This window comes from Balaenoptera physalus, assembly GCF_965194825.1.
Source record: "Balaenoptera physalus genome assembly, chromosome: 13".
NCBI lineage: Eukaryota > Metazoa > Chordata > Mammalia > Artiodactyla > Balaenopteridae > Balaenoptera > Balaenoptera physalus.
In genome coordinates, this window is record NC_138892.1 from 924,490 (window position 1) to 945,387 (window position 20,898).

The 20,898-nt window shown below is 49.0% G+C and overlaps 1 protein-coding gene and 1 long non-coding RNA gene across 2 annotated transcripts in view; both read left to right on the top strand.

The window, feature by feature from the left end:
* LOC309641544 overlaps positions 1-20,898 on the top strand; it is an 800,613-nt gene that overhangs the window by 4,011 nt on the left and 775,704 nt on the right. The window lies entirely within an intron of this gene.
* Positions 19,690-20,898, top strand: part of BRD1 (bromodomain containing 1) — a 34,944-nt gene continuing 33,735 nt past the window's right edge. The window contains exon 1 of the mRNA XM_082421601.1: positions 19,690-20,016. The gene's annotated coding sequence lies outside the window, so the exon portion shown is untranslated. The remainder of the gene's footprint in view (positions 20,017-20,898) is intronic.

Sequence of the window (20,898 nt, forward strand, 5' to 3'; positions counted from 1 at the left end):
GTGCGGGGGTGTCGGAGCACGGGGGGCCTTGGGCAGCCTGGGTTGGGGAGGGGAGGATTTCCCTGGGTGTTCTGTGGCCGCCCAATCCAGTTGGGATAATGCCCTCAGGGTGTGGGGCGCTGCAAGGTTGGAGTGGGGGGGGGAAGAGGGACGGGGGGAGAGTGAGGCCCCCCAGGCTTGGGTCCGGGCTACGGGAGGGACTGAGGGGATGGGAGGGAGGACCCCAAGGCCACAGACTCACTCCTGCCCACCCACCGGCCCGCCTGCCTTCCCGTGGCCTCGCTCCCACCCTGCTCCAGGCTCCATGCCCCAGTAAGCCAGCCGGAGGAGCCAGGGAGGGGGCAAGGCTCCGTACCATGCCCACGCAGGTACCCCTGCATCCAGCCTCCTGGGGTGGGCGGGGCCTGGAGTGGGGCTCCAGGCCCCCAGGCCCAGCAGAGAGGAAGTGCCTCTGCGGCTTCCACTGTTGAGCCGGTTTCATCGTCACTTCGTACTGTGCTGTGGGAGGCAGGAGAGCTCCAGCCCTTGCGGTAGACGTGTGACGTGTCCCGGTGGCTTTTCTCTGGGGCGGAGGGGGCTCAGGGCCGGGCGTGGCCTTCCTCCCTTGGGGCTAAGGAGCTGCAGGGCCTGCACTTAACTCCTCCGGCCCTGGGACCTCTCGGCGGCACCAGATGGTCCTTGTCTCCACGCAGGGGGTGCTGTTGATGTCATGGTGCTGCCAGCTTGGGGAGTGAAGACCGGAAACCGGCGATCCAGTGCCCCCCGGCGCAGGGTAGGTGTGCAAGGAACATTGACCCCGAGCCCTTACTGACGGCGTGACGGGCCACCCACTAGGCCCCCGGTCAACCCTGCAGCTAGGATCTCTGGGGGCCCCGCTTCCCCACCTGAGAAGTGGGAATGATGGTAGTGCCACCACCTCTGGATGGGGCAGAGGAGAACAGTGAGAGGTGGGGGGGAGAGAGCTGCATCTGCCAGGTGTCGCGCTCCTCCGGACCAGTGCCCCCTCTCAGAGGATGGGGAGAGCCCGCCCAGGTCGGGGCCCAAGGGTGGAACCAGCCAGACGGCTGAGAAGGTGAGGACGCGGGAGTGGCGGTGGGACAGATCCCGGGGTGCTCAGCTGGAGTTTGGCCCCTTCCTGGGGTGCAGAGGAGGGGACTTGAAGGACTGGGGTGGCAGTGAGGTGCGGACCATGGTCCCTGCAGGAGGCACTCCAGAGGGCCTTGGAGAGAAAGTGGCAGGGTTCGTTAAGGCACTGATCTGGAGAGAAGTTGCAGGTGGGATGCCTAGCAAGTGGTGGTGACCCCCGGTGGGACAGGAGTGCGTGGGAACAGAGCTTCACTTACCTTTTTGAGGGGAGGCGGCAGGGAAACATAACAGCAGGAAGTGCCACCAGTCAGGGGAAAGAGGGGCAGTGTGGCTGGGATGGGGTGCTGGAGGGCGCATGCAGAGTGCTCAGGTGCAAAGGCCCTGGGGCAGGGGAGACGTCCGTGTGAATGGTGGGACGGTGAGCCGGGTAGGAAGGGGCCAGATCAAGGAGGGGCTTGAGGGGCTTGAGGACCAAGGGCCCTGGGGTCCAGGGAGGACAAGAGATGGAGACAGGGTGACCTCGTGGGAGAGAGGCTGCTGGAGAGAGCCGAGGAAATCCCAGGAGGTGTCCTTGGGGAGAGCACATGGGACTCAGGGCTTGGGGAGGGGATGCCCAGGTGGGAGCAGGCCCTGACTGGGGCAGAGGGTTCAGGCAGGCTCACACACTGGCCCCCAGACGTCAGGCATGGAAGCCACCAGTCCGTGATGGCTAGTTCTGTTTTATTTTCCAAGGTGGAAATGACTCGGAGTTTATGATCATAACTAGGATAGCCAGAATTAGCAGAGAAAAGTGCAAATATTGCCTGGGACAGCCTCATACTAAAAAACTGTTGGTTGTCTTGGTTTAAAAATGTAACCAGGGGACTTCCCTGGTGGCGCAGTGGTTAAGAATCTGCCTGCCAATGCAGGGGACACGGGTTCAAGCCCTGCTCCGGGAAGATCCCACATGCCGCGGAGCAACTAAGCCCGTGTGCCACAACTACTGAGCCTGCGCTCTAGAGCCCGCGAGTCACAACTATTGAGCTCACGTGCCACAACTACCGAAGCCCGCGCACCTAGAGCCCGTGCTCCGCAACAAGAGAAGCCACCGCAATGAGAAGCCCGCACACGGCAACAGAGAGTAGCCCCCGCTCGCTGCAACTAGAGAAAGCCCGCGTGCAGCAACAAAGACCCAACGCAGCCAAAAAAAAAAAAAAAAAGTAAGCAGGTATACTGTATTTCATCTAGCAAGCCCAATCGTAACAGGAATGCTGTCCCCTGTTAACAGTCCAGCCAACACCAAAATAAAGAAAACTGGAGAACTATCTATGATCATACCCCCAAAAAGATAACTTTGAAAACAACTAGACTATATCTTGCCCAGGTTTTATATACAAGGCTGTCGATTAAAAAAAAAAAAAAAAGATTTTACTATATGTACTCCTTATGAGGCTACTGTTTCCGCTTAACAAAATAGCTCCTCATACGTAGACATACTGATTATGGCCGCGCGCGCGGGGTTGTTTTTAACAGCGAGCACACGCCTCTGGGGGAGGGTGCCAGCTGTGCCCTGTCCCCCGGCATCAGCAGTTCTCAGAGGAGTGCGATGCTCTTATGCTCTTTGCCTTTTGGTTATTTCTTCAGAAAACATTACTGGCAATAGGATTCTTTTTTTCTTTTTTTTATAATGTTATCTGTCATAATTTCAGCTCTTGTGTTTTTTTCTTTTTTTAATTTTAATTTAATTTTATTTATATTTATTTTTGGCTGTGTTGGGTCTTCGTTTCTGCACGAGGGCTTTCTCCAGTTGTGGCAAGCGGGGGCCACTCTTCATCGCGGTGCGCGGGCCTCTCACTGTCGCGGCCTCTCTTGTCGTAGAGCACAGGCTCCAGACGCGCAGACTCAGTAGTTGTGGCTCACGGGCCTAGTCGCTCCGCGGCATGTGGGATCTTCCCAGACCAGGGCTCGAACCCGTGTCCCCTGCATCGGCAGGCAGATTCTCAACCACTGCGCCACCAGGGAAGCCCAGGATTTTTTTTATAATTGAAAAATTTACAGAGGTAATTAGAGGTTCACATGCAATTCTAACACATAATACAAAGGAGCCCTTGGACACCTTAGCCAGGTTTCCCCAGTGGTAACTAACATTTTATAAAATGAAAGTAGAAGATCACAACCAGGAGAGTGATGCTGATACAATCCACTGATCTTGTTCCAATTTCCCTAGTTTTACTTGTATGTGTGTGTATGTGTGTGTGTGTCTGTGTGTGTGTGTGTGTGTATTAAATTCTGTACAATTTTATCAGCCAGGTTGGTTTGTGAAATCTCAATCGGGATACTGAAGAGTTCCAACAGGGATTGTTATTTTGTCCTTTTATAACCACACCCACCTCCCTCCTGCCTGGCCTTGTCACTAATCCCTGGCAACCACTAATGTGTCCTCCCTTCCTAAAACTGTGTCATTTCACTGTTCCATAGATGGAATCAAATAGTAAGTAACCTTTTGGGATTGGCTATTTTGCTCAGCATAACTCCCCGGAGACTCGTCCGCGTCGTGTGAGTGTCAATACCCGTCCCTTTGGGACGCTCAGTAGTGTTCTCTGATGTGGATGGATCACCCTTTGTTTAAGCGTCACCGTTGAGTAGTGTTCCGTGGTGTGGGTTGACCACCGTTGGTCCAACCATCACCTGCTGGAGGACATCTGGGTTGATTCCAGTTTTGGTCTAGTACAAATACAGATTCTATGAACATTTGTGTACAGGTTTTGGTGAGAACAGAAGTCTTCATTTCTCTGGGACAGATGCCCAAAGGGCAACTACTGGGTCATATGGTAGTTGCATGTTTACTTCCTGAGGAAACTGCCAAGCTCTACCTTTTCACATCCCTTCTAGCATGTATCAGTGATCCAGTTTCTCTACATCCTTGCCAGCATCAGTTGTGGTCATAACTTTTTACTTTGTCATTGTAATAGGTGTGATATCTCATCGTGTTTTAGAGGCTAATGCGACATGCGGGATCTTAGTTCCCCGACCAGGGACTGAACCCGTGCCCCATGCAGTGGAAGCGTGGCGTCCTAACCACTGGACTGCCAGGGAATTCCCTGCATATGCTTAATTGACATCTGTATATGTTCTTCCTTGAAATGTCTCTTAATATCTCTTGCTGATTTTTAAAGTTGGATTACTTATTTTTTTACTGCTGAGTTTTTAGAGTTTTTATACATTCTATATCCTAGTCCTTTGTCAGATAAGCAGCTTGCAAATATTTTTTTCTCAGTCTGCAGATTGTCTTTTCCTCCTAACAGGGTTTTCACAGAGCAAGTTTTAAATTTCTGTGAGATCTACTTTACCAATATTTTCATTTATGTCTTTTGCCTTTGGTGTCAAGTTAAGAACTTTTTGCCTGGCCCGAGATCCCAAAGATTTTCTCCTACATTTTTCCCTAAAAGTTTTATAACTTTACATTAAAGTTCATGATCCATTTTGAGTTTTGTATAAGTTGTGAAACCCTTGGGTTTCCTTCCCCTCTTCCTCCCCCTCCTCCCCTTCCCACCCCTGCTCCTCTTCCTCCCTGCCTCTGCATGTCTAATTGCTCCAGCACAATTTGTTGAAAAGGCTATCCTTCCTTCATTGACATGCTTTTACCTGTTTGTCAGAAATCATTTGGACACATTTATGTGGGTCTATTTCTGGGTTTTCTATTTTGTTCTATTGATCTCTGTGTCTATCCCTCTGCCAATACCACCGTCTAGATTACCATAGCGATAATAAGTCTTGAAATTGGGTAGACTGAGTCCCCCCACTCTTTTCTTCTTTTCAAAAACTTTTTGGCTATTATAGCTCCTTTGCCAGTCCATATACATCTGAGGATAATCTTGTCTGTATCTACAAAACACGTTGCTGGGATTTTGATAGGAATTGTGTTAACTTGTATATCAGTTTGGAGAAAACTGGCATTTTCACTAGTGTTAGTCTTCTAACCATGAAAGTGGCATGTCTCTCCATTTATTTAGATCTGTGATTTTTTAAATCAGGATTTTATCATTTTCAGCATTTTCATTTTATTTTGAAACACTGTAAATGGCCTTGTATTTTTAATTCCAGTGTCCTTGTGTTCATTGCTAGTATGTAAAAATAAATAGATTTTTTGAAAATATTTATTCATTTATTTATTTAGGGCTGTGTTGGGTCTTCGTTGCTGCGCGTGGGCTTTTCTCTAGTTGCGGCGAGCGGGGGCTACTCTTCGTTGTGGTGCGCGGGCTTCTCGTTGCGGTGGCTTCTCTTGTTGCAGAGCACGGGCTCTAGGCACGCGGGCTTCAGTAGTTGTGGCACGCGGGCTCAGCAGTTGTGAGACACGGGCTTTAGAGTGCAGGCTCAGTAGTTGTGGTGCACGGACCTAGTTGCTCTGAAGCATGTGGGATCTTCTGGGATCAGGGCTCAAACCTGTGTCCCCTGCACTGACAGACAGACTCCCAACCGCTGTGCCACCACGGAAGTCCCCAAATGATTTTTTAAAAATGTTTATATTGTCTTCTGAGACCTGCCTGAACTCAGTTATTATTTCTAGGAGTTTTATTGGTAGATTCCTTGGGATAGTCTATGTAGATAATCATGTCATCTGCAAATAAAATAGAGGTGGTTTTATTTCTTCATTTCAGAGATGAATGCATTTTTTTCCTTTTCTTGTCATGTTGCACTGGATGATACTTCCAGCATGATTGTGATTGATTAAAAGTAGTGAGAGCAACATACATACCTTATTCCTGATCTTAGGAGAAAACCATTCAGTCTTTCACCATGAAATGTGTTAGCTATAGTTTATTTATAGATGATCTTCATCAAGTTGGGATCATTCCCCTCTAGTGCTACTTTCGTGAGAGTTTTTATCATGTATGGGTGTTGAATTTTATTGAATTGCCTTTTCTTATCAATCAAATATATTTGATTGATATTGTGTAATTTTTCTACTTTAGACTGTTAACATGATGGATCACGTTAATTTATTTTTGAATATTGAACCATCCTTGCAGCCTTGGAATAAACCCCACTTGGTCAGGGTGTATAATTTTTTTTTGCACATTGCTGAATTATGTTTACTAGTATTTTGTTGAGGATTTTTGTGTCTATATTCATGAGGGACTTTGGTCTGTAGTTTTTGTTTTTGATACTGTCTTTATTTGGTTTTGGTATCAGGATAATACTAGCTTCATAAAATGAATTTGGAAGTGTTCCCTTTTTTTCTATTTTCTGGAAGCGATTGTGTAGAATTGGTGTTAATTCTTGTTTAAACATTTGGGAAAAGTCTCCACTGAAACCATCTGGGCCTGGAGATTTCTTTTCTTTTTTGAGTTTTAAATTATGAATTCAACTTCATTAATAGTTATATGGCTCTTTAAATTATCTTTTATTTTGGGTGAATAGTGGTAGTTTGTGTTTTTTAAGAGATTAGTTCATTTCATCTCAGTTGTCAAATTTATGTCTGTAGAGTTGCTCATAGTATTTGCTTATTATCTTTTTACTGTATGTAGGGCTCATAGTGACATCCCCTATTTTCTTCCTAATATTGTTAATTTGTGTTTCTTCTTTTCTTCTTCTTTGTATGAGGGTTCTCCAGAGAAACAGAACCAATAGGGTGTGTGTGTGTGTGTGTGTATGTGTGTGTTTATTTATTTTAAGCAACTGGCTCATGAGATTGCAGAGGCTTGGTGAGCCCAAGATCTGATGAGGGAGGCTGGAGACTCAAGAAAGAGTTAAAGTTCAAGTCCAAAGGTAGTCTACCATAGAACCAGGAAAAGCTGATGTTGCAGATGAAATCAGAAGGCAGTCAGTCTCCTGAAGTCCCTCTTGCATGGGGCAGCCTTTTGTTCTATTCAGGTCTTCTACTGATTGGATGAGGCCCACCTACATTATGGGGGCCGTCTGCTTTACTCGGAATCTACTGATTTGATTTTAAATCTCATCCAAAAACACCCTCACAGTAACCTCCAGAACAATGTTTGATCAAATATCTGGGCACTGTGGCCCAGCCAAGTTGACACATAAAATTAACCATCACATCTCTCTTGTTACTGTACATCTGTAGGGTCTGGAGTGATATCTCCTGTTTCATCCCTTCTTTTTTTTTTTTTTTTTTTTGGCCACGCTGTGTGGCATGCGGGATCTTAGTTCCCCGACCAGGGATCGAACCCGTGCCCCCTGTGTTGGGAGCATGGAGTCTTAAACACTGGACCACCAGGGAAGTCCTTCCTATTTCATTCTTGATATTGGTAATTTGTCTTCCCGTTTTTTTACTTCTTTGTCAGTCTTGATTGAGATTTGACAATTTTATTGATATTTTCAAAGAACCAGCTTTTTTTAAAAAATATTTTTCTCTCGTTTTTCTGTTTTCAATTCCATTGATTTCTACTTTTTTTTTTAAAATAATTAATTAATTAATTAGGTTGCGCCAGGTGTCGGTTGCAGCATGTGGGCTCCTTAGTTGTGGCATGTGAACTCTTAGTTGTGGCATGCATGTGGTATCTAGTTCCCGGACCAGGGATCGAACCCAGGCCCCCTGCATTGGGAGCGTGGAGTCCTATCCACTGCACCACCAGGAAAGTCCTGATTTCTACTCTTATTTAGTTATTTTCTTCCTTCTGCTTGCTTTATGCTTCTTTTGCTCTTTTTGGTGTGTGCAACTGTAGGTTCTTAAGGCGAGAGCTCAGATTATTGATTTGAGACTTTCCCTCATTCCTCAAATATGTATTTAGTGCTACAGATTTCCCTCTCAGCACTGTTTTGGTTGTGTCCCAGAAATTTTTATATAGTGTATTTCTGTTTTATTCAGTTCAATATTTTTAAAATCTCCTTGAACACTGCTCTTTGACCTATAGATTATTTAGAAGTTTATTTAGTTTTGTTTCTAAGTATTTGGATATTTTCCTGTGGTGTTCTGCTATTGACTTCTAGTTTGATTCTGTTATGATCAGAGAACATGTTCTATATGATTTCAGTCCTTTTAAATTTGTTGAAGTTTGTTCTGTGACCCAGGATATGGTCTATCTTGGTTAGTGTTCCATGCGTGCTTGAAAAGGATGTTCATTCTGCTGTTGTTTGGTGGAATGTTCTGTAAATGTCATTTAGATCCTGTTGCTTGATGATGGTGTCATGTTCTTCTATATCTTTGTTGACCTTCTGTCTAGAAGTTCTATCAGTTGCTGAGAGTGGGATGTGGAAGTCCCTAACTATAATTTTAGATTTGTCTATTTCTTCGTTCAGCTCTATCATTTTTTGCTTTATATATTTTTAACTCTGTTGTTTGGTGCACAAATACTTAAGATCATTATGTCTTCCAACTGGATTGATCCTTTTATCATTATGTAATGTTCCTCTTTGTTCCTAGTAATTTTCTTTGCTTTGTAATCTACTTTATCTGATTTTAATATATAATAAATAATACATAATGTATATAATAATATGTAAAAAATAATATACTATGGCCGCTCCTACATTTTTGGCTAATATTTGAATTATAAATATTTTTTCGTTCTTTTATTTTTACCCTACGTATGTCATTATGTTTGCCATCTGTAGATAGCATATAGTTGGGTTGTGTTTTTTTATTAATTCATTCTAACAATCTGTGTGTTTTGTTCAGTGTATTTAAAGCATTTACATTTACAATTTTGATATATTAGGGCTCGTCTGCCATTTTATTATTTGTTTTCTGTTTGTTTCCTCTCTTAATCATTCCTTTCTTTCTCTTTTCTTGCCTTCTTGTGGGATACTGAACATTGTTTAGAATTCCATTTTGATTTTTTATCGTGTTTTTGAGTATAACATTTTGTATAGTTTTCCCAGTGACTCTCTGGGTATTACACTACACATACCTAAGTTATCACAGTCTATTGATACAATTTTAGCACTTTGAGTGACGTGTAGAAACCTTACTTCCATTTAACTCCCTTTACCATCCCCATTTAAAAAATATAACTGTCTAAAATATTTCTTACACATACATTTAACACCATATCAGACAGTGTTACAAGTTTTGCTTCAATCACCCAACATGACATAAGAAACTGATGATGAGAAGGGTAATTATTATATTTACCTCTATCTTACCCATTCCATTGTTTTTCTTTCCTTTCTGAAGCTCTAAGCCTTCTGTTATCATTTCTTTTCTGTTTGAAGAACTTCCTTTAGCCATTCTTTAAGGGTAGTTCTGCTAGTGACAAATTCTTTTAGTTTTCTTTGTCTGTGGATGTTTTTATTTCCCCTTCATTTTTTTTTTTTTTTTTTTTTGGCCATGCCGTGTGGCTTGTGGGATCCCAGTTGCCTGACCAGGGATTGAACCTGTGCCCTCAGCAGTGAAAGCACAGAGCCCTAACCACTTGACCGCCAGGGAATTCCCTCCCCTTCGTACTTGAAGCGTATTTTCACTAGATACACAATTCACGGTTGACAGTCCTTTCCTGTCAGCATTTGAAAAATGTGCCACTTCCTTCTGGCCTCTGTGGTTTCTGATAAAAAATCCAATGTTATTCCCGTTGTTTTTCCCTCATAGGCAATGTGTTATTCCTCTCTGTCTGCTTGCAAGGGTGTTTTTTTTTTTTGGTCACTAGTTTTTAGAAGTTTAATCATGTGTGTGGTATAGATTTCTTTGGATTTATCTAATTTGGGGTTCACTCAATTTCTTGAATGTGTAGGTTTATGTCTTTTTGCTAAATTTGGAAAGTTTCTTATTTTAAATTGAAGTATAGTTGATTTTCAATGTTGTGTTAGCAAAGTGATTCAGTTTTACTTACATGTATATATTTTTCAGATTCTTTTCCTTTATAGGTTATTACAGAATATTGAGTACAGCTCCCTGTGCTCTACAGTAGGTCCTTGTTGGTTATCTATTCTATAAATTTGGGACGTTTCTGCCATAAGTTCTTCAAATATTTTTTTCAGCCTGTTACTCCTCTCCTTCTGGGATCCAATTCCACAAATGTTAGATTTATTTTATTTATTTTTTTATACTCCCACAGGTCCCTGAAGCTTTGTTTGTTTGTTTGTTTGTTTGTTTATTTGTTTCCTTCAGTCTACTTTCTTTTGGTTGTTCGGATTGGGTAATTTCTACTCTTCTGTCCTCTAGTTCATGGACTCTTTCTTCTGTCATATTCATTGTGTTATTGAGCCCATTCATTGAGTTTTAAATGTTGGTGTATTTTTCAGCTCTGTAATTTCCATTTGGTTTTTTAATAACTTGTTTCTATGCACTAAGATTTTCTATTTTTCTGCTTGTTTCAAGATAATTTGTAACTGGTTGTTGAGACATTTTTGTGGTGGCTGCTTTACAATCTCTGTCAGATAATTCCAACATCTGATTCATCTCACTGTTGGTATCTGTTGATTGTTTTTCTCTCATTTAAATTCTTGGTTTGACACGTGGTTTTCAAAATTGTAATCTAAACAGTTTGGAAATAATGTTGGGAGCCTCTGGATCCTATTGGAACATTCTATTTTAGCAGGCAGTCATCCTGCTCCTGTTCAGGTGCAGCACATCCTGGCCTACTTTTGTGGGTTGTGGTTCCAATGATAATTTAGTTTTCAGAGCCCTTGCATTTCTATTCTGGTATGTTCTGTTCATCTGTGCCACTGCAGCTTCCACTTAATTCGGCTGGTGCTGCCTGTGGGAACAGAGGAGATTCTCCAGGCTGCCTAGAACCAGTGGGTGGGTAGTGGGAGAGGTTGCACCCATGGGATGGAGGATGCTTCTGAGACCTGGTGCCTCCAGGGTTCCTGCTCAGTCTCCGTTGACTTCCCCATGGGAGGATAGATGGACTTCCCCTAGCTGCTGGGTGGGAGGGTGGGGAGAGACTGGGCCTGGGCTTCTTTCTGCCACTGGTTGGCCAGGAGTTGCTGGACCTGGGCAGCCTTATACTACGGGGGTGGGGGGTGGGTGGGAGACTCCAGGCTGCAGTGTTTTTCCTCAATCCGAGGCCTTCAGCCAGCCTACCTTTCTTTTCCTACCAGAGGTCTATAATTTGTCTCTTGTATTATTTCCCAGTTTTTAAAGTTATATTTAGTTGGAGGAGCAGGAAGAGATGAGTCTACATTATCTACTCTCTGGTGTTATTTTTAATTTTTTAATTTATGTAATTATTTATTCAACGTATTTTAAAAACAGATTTAATGAGATATAATTCACATACCCTACAGTACACTCATTTAAAAGGTACAATTCAAGGGATCCTGGTGGTCCAGTTTCTAGGACTCAGCACTTTCCCCACTGTGGCCTGGGTTCAATCCCTGGTCAAGGAACTAAGATCCCAGAAGCGATGTGGTGTGGCCAAAAAAAAAAAAAAAAAAAAGTAAAATTCAATAGTTTTTAGTATATGCACAGGGTTGTGCAACTCGTACCACAGTCAATTTTAGAACATTTTCATCATCCCCCAAGAAACCCCACACCCATTTGCAGTCACTCCCCATTCCCTCCCACTGCCCCAGGCCCTGGCAACCACTAATCTGCTTTCTGTCTCTGGATTTTCCTATTATGGACATTTCATATAAATGGCATCATATGATATGTGACCTTTGTCTCCTTCACTTTGCAGGACGTTTTTCAAGATTCATCCCTGTTGTAGCACATTTCAATACTTCATTCCTTTTTATTGCCAAAAAATATTCCATTTATGAGTGGACCACATTTTATTTATCCATTGATCAGTCGGTGGACATTTGGTTTGTTTTCACCTCTTGGCTATTATGAGCAATACTGCTATGAATGTTCATGTACAAGTTCTGTGTGGACGTGTGTTTTCCTTTCTCTTGGGCACATATCTAGGAGTGGAATTGCTGGGTCACATGGTTTGCATTTTGAGGTACTGTTCAACTGTTTTCTGAAGCAGCTATACCATTTTTCATTCTCACCAGCAATGCAAGAAAGTTCCAATTTCTCTACATCCTCACCAATACTTGTTATTATCTGACTTTTTTTTTTTTTTTTGGCTGCACCACTTGCCTTGCAAGATCCTAGTTCCCTGACCAGGGATTGAACCCACACCCCAGCATTGGAAGCTTGGAGTCCTAACCACTGGACCGCCAGGGAATTCCCCTGACTTTTTGATTCTAGGCATCCTAGAGGGTGTGAGGTGATATCTCACTGTGGTTTTGATTTGCATTTCCACGATGACTAATGATGTCGGGCATCTTTTCCCGTGCTTATTGGCCATCTGTCTGTCTTCTTTGGAGAAGTGTTTATTCAAGTCTTTGCCCATTCTTTAATTTGGTTATTTTTTGGTTATCGAGTTGAGGACTTTGGCTTTTATTCTGAGAGAGATGGGGAGCCACTGGGAGATTCCAAGCACAGGAGTGATAGTATCACGTGGGTTGCTGTGCAGAGAAAAGCTACAGAGATGCTAGGGGGAAGCAGACAGACCAGTCCGGACACCTAGATAATCTAGGTGAGGGATGACAGTGATTGGCCCTGGGGTAGTAACAGGAGGTGGTGACAGAGGGCTGGTTCTGGACATGTTTTGAAGGGGGAGCTAACAGGATTTGCTGGTGGATCAGATGTGAGCAGTAGGGCTGCCTCTCACTCGGGAAGCACGGCGTCACCATTAGCTGAGAAGGTGGATTAGTACCCTGGGAGCCGCGACAAAGCGCCACAGACCCGGCGGCATCAACCCCAGAGGCCCCTTGTCTCCCAGTCCTGGGGGCTGGATGTCTGAGATCAAGGTGTCGGCAGGGCTGCCTCCCCCTGAAGCCTGTCGGGGAGCAGCCTTCCTGCCTCTTCTGGCTCTGGTGGCTGTCACTCTTGGTGTTCCTGGGCTGGCAGCTGCGTCCCTCCAGCCTCTGCCTCTGTTTGTCACAGGGCCTTCTCCCTGGAGCCTGTGTCCGAAGTTCCCTCTACTTATAGGGACACCAGCCACTGGGTCAGGGCCCACCCCAGTGAGCTCCTCTTAACCTGCTCCCCTGCAGGGACCCTATTTCCAAGTAAGGTCACGTTCACAGGCACCGGGGATTAGGATGCCAACCTATCTTTTTTGGGGGGGGACACAATTCAACCCATAACAGATGGGGAAGACAACAGGGGGGCAGTCTGGGGATGGAGGCCAAGAGCTGAGCATCAGGCATGTTGAGTTTGGGATGTCCATTAGCCATCATAGCGGAGGTGCTGAGGAGGAGGCAGCGAGGTGCAGGAGCTGCCAAAGCATGATTTTCAAAAGTTAAAAATATGACTCTACAGCTCCAAAGTGAGGATGTGTCCAAGATTTATTTAAATCATTAACGAGGAAACCAGCATAATGGTGAGGCTGGTTGAAAACATTGGAGAGAGGGAAGGATTTGTAGTGGCTGAAAAAAAGCTTGCTTGAGTAAGTTCACTAATTTAGATTAAGGACTGGTTAATGTTCTACAGGGCCATAAAACTGCAACCTCTTCCAACTAATCTTTTCTACAGAGATAATTTTTGTCACTTACCACTGGGCAAAGTTCATTTGCATTGCTGTCAGACAAGAATCACATTACCTAGCCATCCATTTTCTACAAGTTAAAATCTACCCTTACCGTGTTATTAAAAATCATAATCAATAGTAAGTAGGCAGTAAAACAGATGCACACCCTAGAGAATCAAAAAGTACCCTTGGTGGGTCTGCTGGACCGCACTCAGCCTCCCACCGAAAGGACCCACCACCATCCTCTTACCCATCCATGTTTTGGAAAATTTTTATTAGTCCCCCCCTTGAGATGAAGGTTATTCTTCACAGAAAGCTGGTCTTATTGTGTCTGGACCTGATTCATCTACACAGGTGCTGAAAGAAGTGGCAATTAGCACGTCTGAGCCTCCTTGTTGCGCCGGTACAACTAAGCCACGTGGGGTTTCCCAAGGACCAAGGCCGCAAAATTCACTTCTGTCTGGAGATGTTGCCATGAGGAATGTACGGCTGAGCCTCTGGCATGCCTGAGGTTCACATTGCTCTTGCCTGCAGCACCTGTGCCTGTAGGTGAGTTTCTCTTTTCACAAGGACCTAGGTGTCTGCCACAGTTCCTGTCTGCCTGACTACTTGTGAAGCTGAGACCTGGTACACCGTCGTTCGTGCGCTGGTGTGGGTCTGTGGGCACTGGCTCAACGCAGAGGTTACGATCCTTGTTCCGAAGGTGGGTGTGTCATCCTGAATCACAGGAGACGTGCTCTCAAATATGACACCCGCTTAAGGCCGCAGCGGCACAATCATTTTGTCTAATTATATACTGGTAAAAAAGAGGACTGATTTCTATTGAACCTATGCAAATAACTAGATTTCTATTAAAATTGAATAGTCAGTAAAAACGATTTTTCCTGAATTCCGAAGTAAGAAAATACCATTTAAAAAATGTTTCATTTGTTTGCAAAAGCACAGTCTACTAAATGTAAGGTTAGAGATAGAAGAAAGAAGAAGGATTTTATCTTACTTCTGCCAGAAAATAGAAACTTACAAAAAAGCAACAATACCCGTCTCCTTGCCTTTGTCGGGCCCAAGCTTTCAGCTGCAGTTACAGTGGGGTGCGGGTGGGAGGGCTACGGAGCCAGAGGAAGCAGGGACGTCCCCAGAGCTGAACTTTGGGCTGATGCATCTACCTGGGCGGGGGGGTGGGGGGCGGTGGTTGATGCATCTGGGGCCAAGTGTCTGGCTGGTATAGCCTGACAGACAATGGGTCTGGAGCTACCAGGTGAAAGCATAGAGGCTTCTCACTGTTGAGTTATAAACATAGAAAGGGGGAAGGACAGAATGAGATCTGTCATGTTAGAACTGAAGCTATCAGTATGAGCTCAAGACTTGTTTATAGATATTGGAAAAGATACAGGTGTGTGTTTGCATGTGCACATACTTACCCACTCCGAGCTCTCTCTGCTGAGTGCAAATGGAATCACACTTTGTATTATCATTATGACATTATATTTCTCCTGTTCAGCGTCACGTGTCTGAGATTCAGCCACGTGGATCCAAGTGGTGCAATTCATTCATTTCAATCGCCGCATGCTAGTCCATTGTGTAGACGTATCTCACTTTATTCATTTTATTGTCCACATATATTTAAGGGTTCCCCCCCAGTATTTTTGCTATTAAAAACAGCGCTGCTTTGAAAGTTGACAGGTCTCCTGATGGGTCAGTGCAGGTTTCTCTGGCATGCAGCTAGGCAGAGGATGTACCTAGGAATGTATGTTGGCTTAACCCTAGAGCTGGGAACAGGTGTGCACATCGAGGCAGCTTGCATTTTCCCAGACGGCCACAGCCACTTCTCCCTGCCACGTGCTCCTCTTAAAATGCGACTCTGACACTTCCTTCCACAGGAACTAGGGGTTGTTGCCCCCCTATCTCCTGAATCTGGGCAGGTTTGTGCACAAGTCATGCTACATGATGTCTGAGGCTATGATATGAAAAGTGATACTGGGTCCGCCTGGTTCTCTCGGGACTCTTGCTCTTGGAACCTGGCCACCCTCCCTCGAGGATGTCCCCCAGGCCCTTAGCCCACAGCCTGCACCAGCTTGCCAGCCACATGGGTGCACCATCTTGGATGTGGCCTGTCCAGCCCCCAGTGGAGATGCCCCAGCGGTTGCAGCGTGGAGTAGACCAGCTGTGCTGCTGAATCTTCCCCAGATAGCAGATCCATGAGTGAAAGAAGCGATTGTTGTGGTTTCGAGCTACAAAGTTTGGGGGGTGGTTTGTTATGCAGCAACAGCTAACTGATGCACACACCCGATTTCTTTGGAGAATGCCATATTGTTTACAAGATAACCGTACGACCTGATGCTCTGGGCCAGCAGGGTATGCGTCCAACTTCAACGGTTGTGCTCATTCAGTGTGGTTTTAGTTTGCATTTCCAAAACTGCTAGTGAGGTTATTGGCGCTTTCCATGTTCTTCTCTGCAAGGAGACTGATTACAGGATTGGTCCATCATTCTTTTGGCTTGTTTGTCTTTTTCTAATGGATTTGGAAGGGTTCTTTATATATTCTGGATACTAATCATTTGCAAGGTGTATGTGTTGCAAATACTTTCTAGCTTTTAGTTCTTCATTCTCTTTATGGTCTTCTGAGGAACATAAGTTATATGACACATACTTTCCATCCACATTTTTAGGTGTGTTTCTCGTAAACAGTATTTAACAGTATTTACATTCTAATTAGAGAGTCTCTGTCTTTTTTTAGTTTTTATTTACTTTTTATTTATTTATTTATTTATGGCTGTGTTGGGTCTTTGTTTCTGTGCGAGGGCTTTCTCTAGTTGTGGCAAGTGGGGGCCACTCTTCATCGCGGTGCGCGGACCTCTCATTATCGTGGCCTCTCTTGTTGCGGAGCACAGGCTCCAGACGCGCAGGGTCAGTAATTGTGGCTCACGGGCCTAGTTGCTCCGCGGCATGTGGGATCTTCCCAGACCAGGGCTCGAACCCGAGTCCCCTACATTGGCAGGTGGATTCTTAACCACTGCGCCACCAGGGAAGCCCGTCTCTGTCTTTTAATAGATGAATTTTTAATTCCATCATGTCTCTGATTACTCAAACGTTTGAATTTACTCCTGTCACCTCATGCTGTGTTCTTCATTTATCATGTATTTATCTTTCTCTCTTTTCTGCTTTTTGTTGGCACTGTCAATTTTTCTTCATTTCAGTTTTCTCCCAGCTGTTTTGAAATCTGTAAATTCTGTTTCCATTTTTCTCATGGAAACTTGGGTATTTCAGACTTTTTTTCTATCGATTCTCAAATCCTTTAGCTATACAAGAACTTCTGTGTGCTTTTCCTTCCTGCTCCTCCCTCCCCTTGCCATATGTCATGTTGAGCTCATGCGGGATTTTCTCTCAAGTTGTTATTTGACTTTCTTTGAGCAGTCTAAGCTAGTTTCTTTGTTGGCGTCCAGGTCTTTCTCTTGGGTTCACTTCTCATTTGGTTTGGGGCATGTCTTTCAGTCCTTTTTGACACTTAGTGTGTAGATGTTTTCAGGTTGTGAAGACACCTTTATTTTGCTGTCTCACTTGAATGCTAGTTTCACTGTGTATGGAATTGTAAGTTCAATTCCTTTAGGATGGGCTTCCCTGGTGGCCCAGTGGTTAAGAATCCACCTGCCAATGCAGGGGACACGGGTTTGAGCCCTGGTCTGGGAAGATCCCACATGCTGCAGAGCAACTAAGCCCGTGTGCCACAACTACTGAGCCTGCATTCTAGAGCCCGCAAGCCACAACTACTGAGTCCACGTGCCACAACTACTGAAGCCCGCGCGCCTAGAGCCCGTGCTCCGCAACAAGAGAAGTCACTGCAATGAGAAGCCCGCGCACCGCAACGAAGAGTAGCCCCCGCTCACCGCAACTAGAGAAAGCCAGCGCAGCAATGAAGACCCAACACAGCCAAAAAAAAAAATTCTCTTAGGATTTTGACAGTTTCACCCCTTTGCCAACTGACAATCAGGTTCAGTCTGATTAAAGAAGATTCTTCCTCTCTGAAGGGTTTTTTAAAAAATAACTTTATTCTTCTTTCCAATTTAATTTTTTTTAATTAAAAAAAATTTATTCATTTATTTGGCTGCACCAGGTCTTAGTTGCAGTGTGTAGGATCTTTTTTTTTTTTTCCAATTGCTGCATGCACGTGGGATTAAAACCTGGCCCCCTGCATGGCAGCGCAGTCTTACCCACTGGACCACCAGAGAAGTCCCTCTCTGACGGTTTTTAAGCTAGTCTCTTCATCGTTGGAATTCCAGAAGGCCACTATGACATGCCTTCACTCCTCCTGGGCGTCACTTCGTTTGGTGGAGAAGCCACCCTCTCTGCCTCTCTCCTGTTTCCTGTCTCTCTTCTTTCACAAGACGGCCTCCAGCTTCCTGGTTTGCATCTGCCTTGCCCGGGGTGGAGAAGGGTGCAGGCCCCGTGTGCTTACTCTCCACTGACTCAGAGAGCAGACATCTGGAAGAGCAGAGACATACTTGCGGCTCCTGCATCTGGTGCAGACGTGGTCGGGGCCCACTGCTGGGCCTGCCTCACCTTGGCCCAAGGATGTGTCTGGAGGTGGGACCTTGCTCAGGAACTTGACCACTGGGTGACCTTGGCTGGGTGACTCTTCAAGCCTTCACTTTTCAACTCGTACACTGGATGCACTGGGGCACAAGTTCTGGCCAGCAAAGGGCCCCCAGCTAGGACACTTGGGTGGACATGGCCAGCCTGCTCTCGATAGGGCGTTTGCTGGAAGAGCCTAAGCAGCGGAGCCCGCCCTGCCTGCCCACGCGGGGTAAGGTCTCACCAGCCCAGAAGGACCCAGCCCCTGCCTGGGGGGCATGTTCCTTCTCCTACCGAGGGGCCTCCCCTGGCTGTCGGGAAGGGGGGCACCTGCTGCTCCTTTTCCCCAGGGCTGGGCTCCTTCACGGCCACGGCACTAACCTCAAATCCTCACGGAAACCAAGGAAACATCTAGGCTTCTCCCTCCTCCCAAAGCACTTCGGGACTAATCTCGGGATGAAAACTGTCATGAAACCTCTGAATTTTGGCGTTGAAGCAGAGGCCACAGTGGAAGCAGCCAGTGGCAGCGACCAAGACTCAGGTCTCTGAACTACTGCTGCGCAGGGGCCCTTTCTGTTTTACCTGCACCCCAAGAGGGTGGTCCGGACCTAACGGCCCCACCCTAGGCCTGTAACTCCTGAAAGAGGAGTGCCAGCTGGGCCGCCCTGCAGCCCCCATTCCCCAGTGCTCCCCGCTGCTTCCCCCACCCCTACCAGCACCCGCTTCCTCTCCACCAGCGCCCGATCCTGCCCAGCACGGGCCCCTCAGGGTCCCCCTGACCCCATGGGGCGCCCACTCGGGTCTCCACCACGCTGTGGTCTGGGCTCTCTTTGCCCCACGCCCGGCACTCCCCCAGGTCCCCCCAACACTCAGCCGGGCCTGCCCCATCCAGTGCCCCCTTTTCCCGCTCTGGCCCACACCTCTTCATCCCCTCCCCACGGGCCTCCCCTCCGGCCCCTCCCCCGCCCGGCACCCCTTCAGATGCCTCCAGACCCGGTGTGTGGCACCCCTCCCCCAAATCCCGCGCCCCCTCAGGCGCGCCCCAGCCCCTCTGCCCAGCGCCCGCTGCCCTCTCCCTTGAACGCCGCGCCCCCTCAGGCCTCCAAGCCCCCGTGTCCGGCGCCCCCTTAGATGACCCCCCAGCCCCGGTGCCGGCGACCCCATCGCCCGCCCGGTGCCCCCCTCCCTTGAACCCCGCGCCCCCTCCGATGATCTCCCAGCCCCGGGGTCCGGCGCCCCCCTCCCTTGAACCCCGCGCCCCCTCCGATGATCCCCCAGCCCCGGGGTCCGGCGCCCCATCGCCCGGCCAGTGGCCCCTCTGCCCGACCGCCCCTCCCCCCAGGCCCTCCCCCCTCCCCTCCCCTCCCCGCCCCTCCCCGCCCCTCCCCTCCGCTCCCCGCCCCTCCGCTCCGCTCCCCGCCCCTCCCCTCCGCTCCCCGCCCCTCCCCTCCCCTCCCCGCCCCTCCCCTCCGCTCCCCGCCCCTCCCCTCCGCTCCCCGCCCCTCCCCTCCGCTCCCCGCCCCTCCCCTCCGCTCCCCTCCCCCCCCGGCGGCGGCCGCGCGTCATGGCGGCGGCGGGCGGGGCGCGTCTCGCACGCAGCGCGCCGGGCGGAGCGCTCGCCGCATTGTTTGCTTCGCTGGGGAGCAAGCGAGCCGGCCCGGGTGTCCGAGCAGCCCCGCGCCAGCGCCCCGTCCCCCTCGCCGTCGCCGTCGCCGCCGCCCGCCGGCCGGGCCCCCGCGCCGGGCCTCCGTCCGGCCCCGCCGCCCGCGCGAGCCGCCGCCCGAGAGCCTGCGGCCGCCGAGCCGAGCCGGGCCGGGCCGCCGCCGCCAGGAGCCCGCGCCCAGAGCGGCGGCGGGCCGGGCCTGCGCGGCCGTTGGCGGAGGAGCCGCGGGCGCCATTAGCGCCGCCTCGGCCGCGCCGGCCCCCGCGCCCGCCGCCCGGCTCCCGCGGCCGCGGCCCCGAAGGTGAGTGCGCCGGACGGGCCGGGGCCGGGGCCGCCGCCTCGCCCGCCGCCTCGCCCGCCTCTCCCGCGGGCCGCCGCCGCCGGCCTCTCGGTGCTGGTGCCGCCGCCATGTTTGGCGGCCGCCGCGGCGGCGCATTGTCCGCGGGCGGCGGGCGGCAGGGCCGAGGGAGGCCGCGGTGTCAGGGCGGCGGCGGGGAGGCCGGGGGGCCGGAAAGGAGAGAGGCCGGCCGACGGGGAGGCCGGGCTGTCGAGGCGGGGAGGCCGGGCCGGGAGGCTGGAAGGCCGGGCCGGGTCGGGTGGGGAGGCTGGGCGGCCGGGAAGGAGGGAGGCCGGCCGGTGGGGAGGCCTGGAGGCCGGGTCGGCAGGCTGGAAGGCCGGGGAGGGAGGCCAGACCGGGAGGCTGGGCGGCCGGGGAGGCCGACAGGGTGGGAGGCTAGGCTGGCGGGCGGGAAGCCGGACGGGGAGGGAGGCCGGGCTGTCTGGGCGCTGGGGCCCGTCCCGCCCGCCGCGCCTTCCGCCCGGCCGCCCGGCGAGACGGGAGCGGGCCGGGGTCTCGGGTCCGCCGGCCGAGCGTTTGCCCGAGGGTCGCCTTATGTAACGGACGCGCTGGGCACGTTGAGCCCGGACGGGAAACTCCCGGTTCCCGGGCCGCGCTGGAAAGACTCGAGGGGCGCGCGGACCCGGGCCGCCGCCCCCTCCGCCCCCCTCCCGCGCTGAGAGCCGGTGGTGGACCCAGCGGCCTCCGGGGCCCTTTGGAAGAAGTAACTTGATTGAGGTGTAATTTACGGAGGACGCGCGCGCTGCGGGTGCGCAGTGGAGTTTTGACGAAAGGCCGCGCCCCCGTGGAGAAGGCGCCCACCGCCCGGGAAGGGTCGTGGGTGGA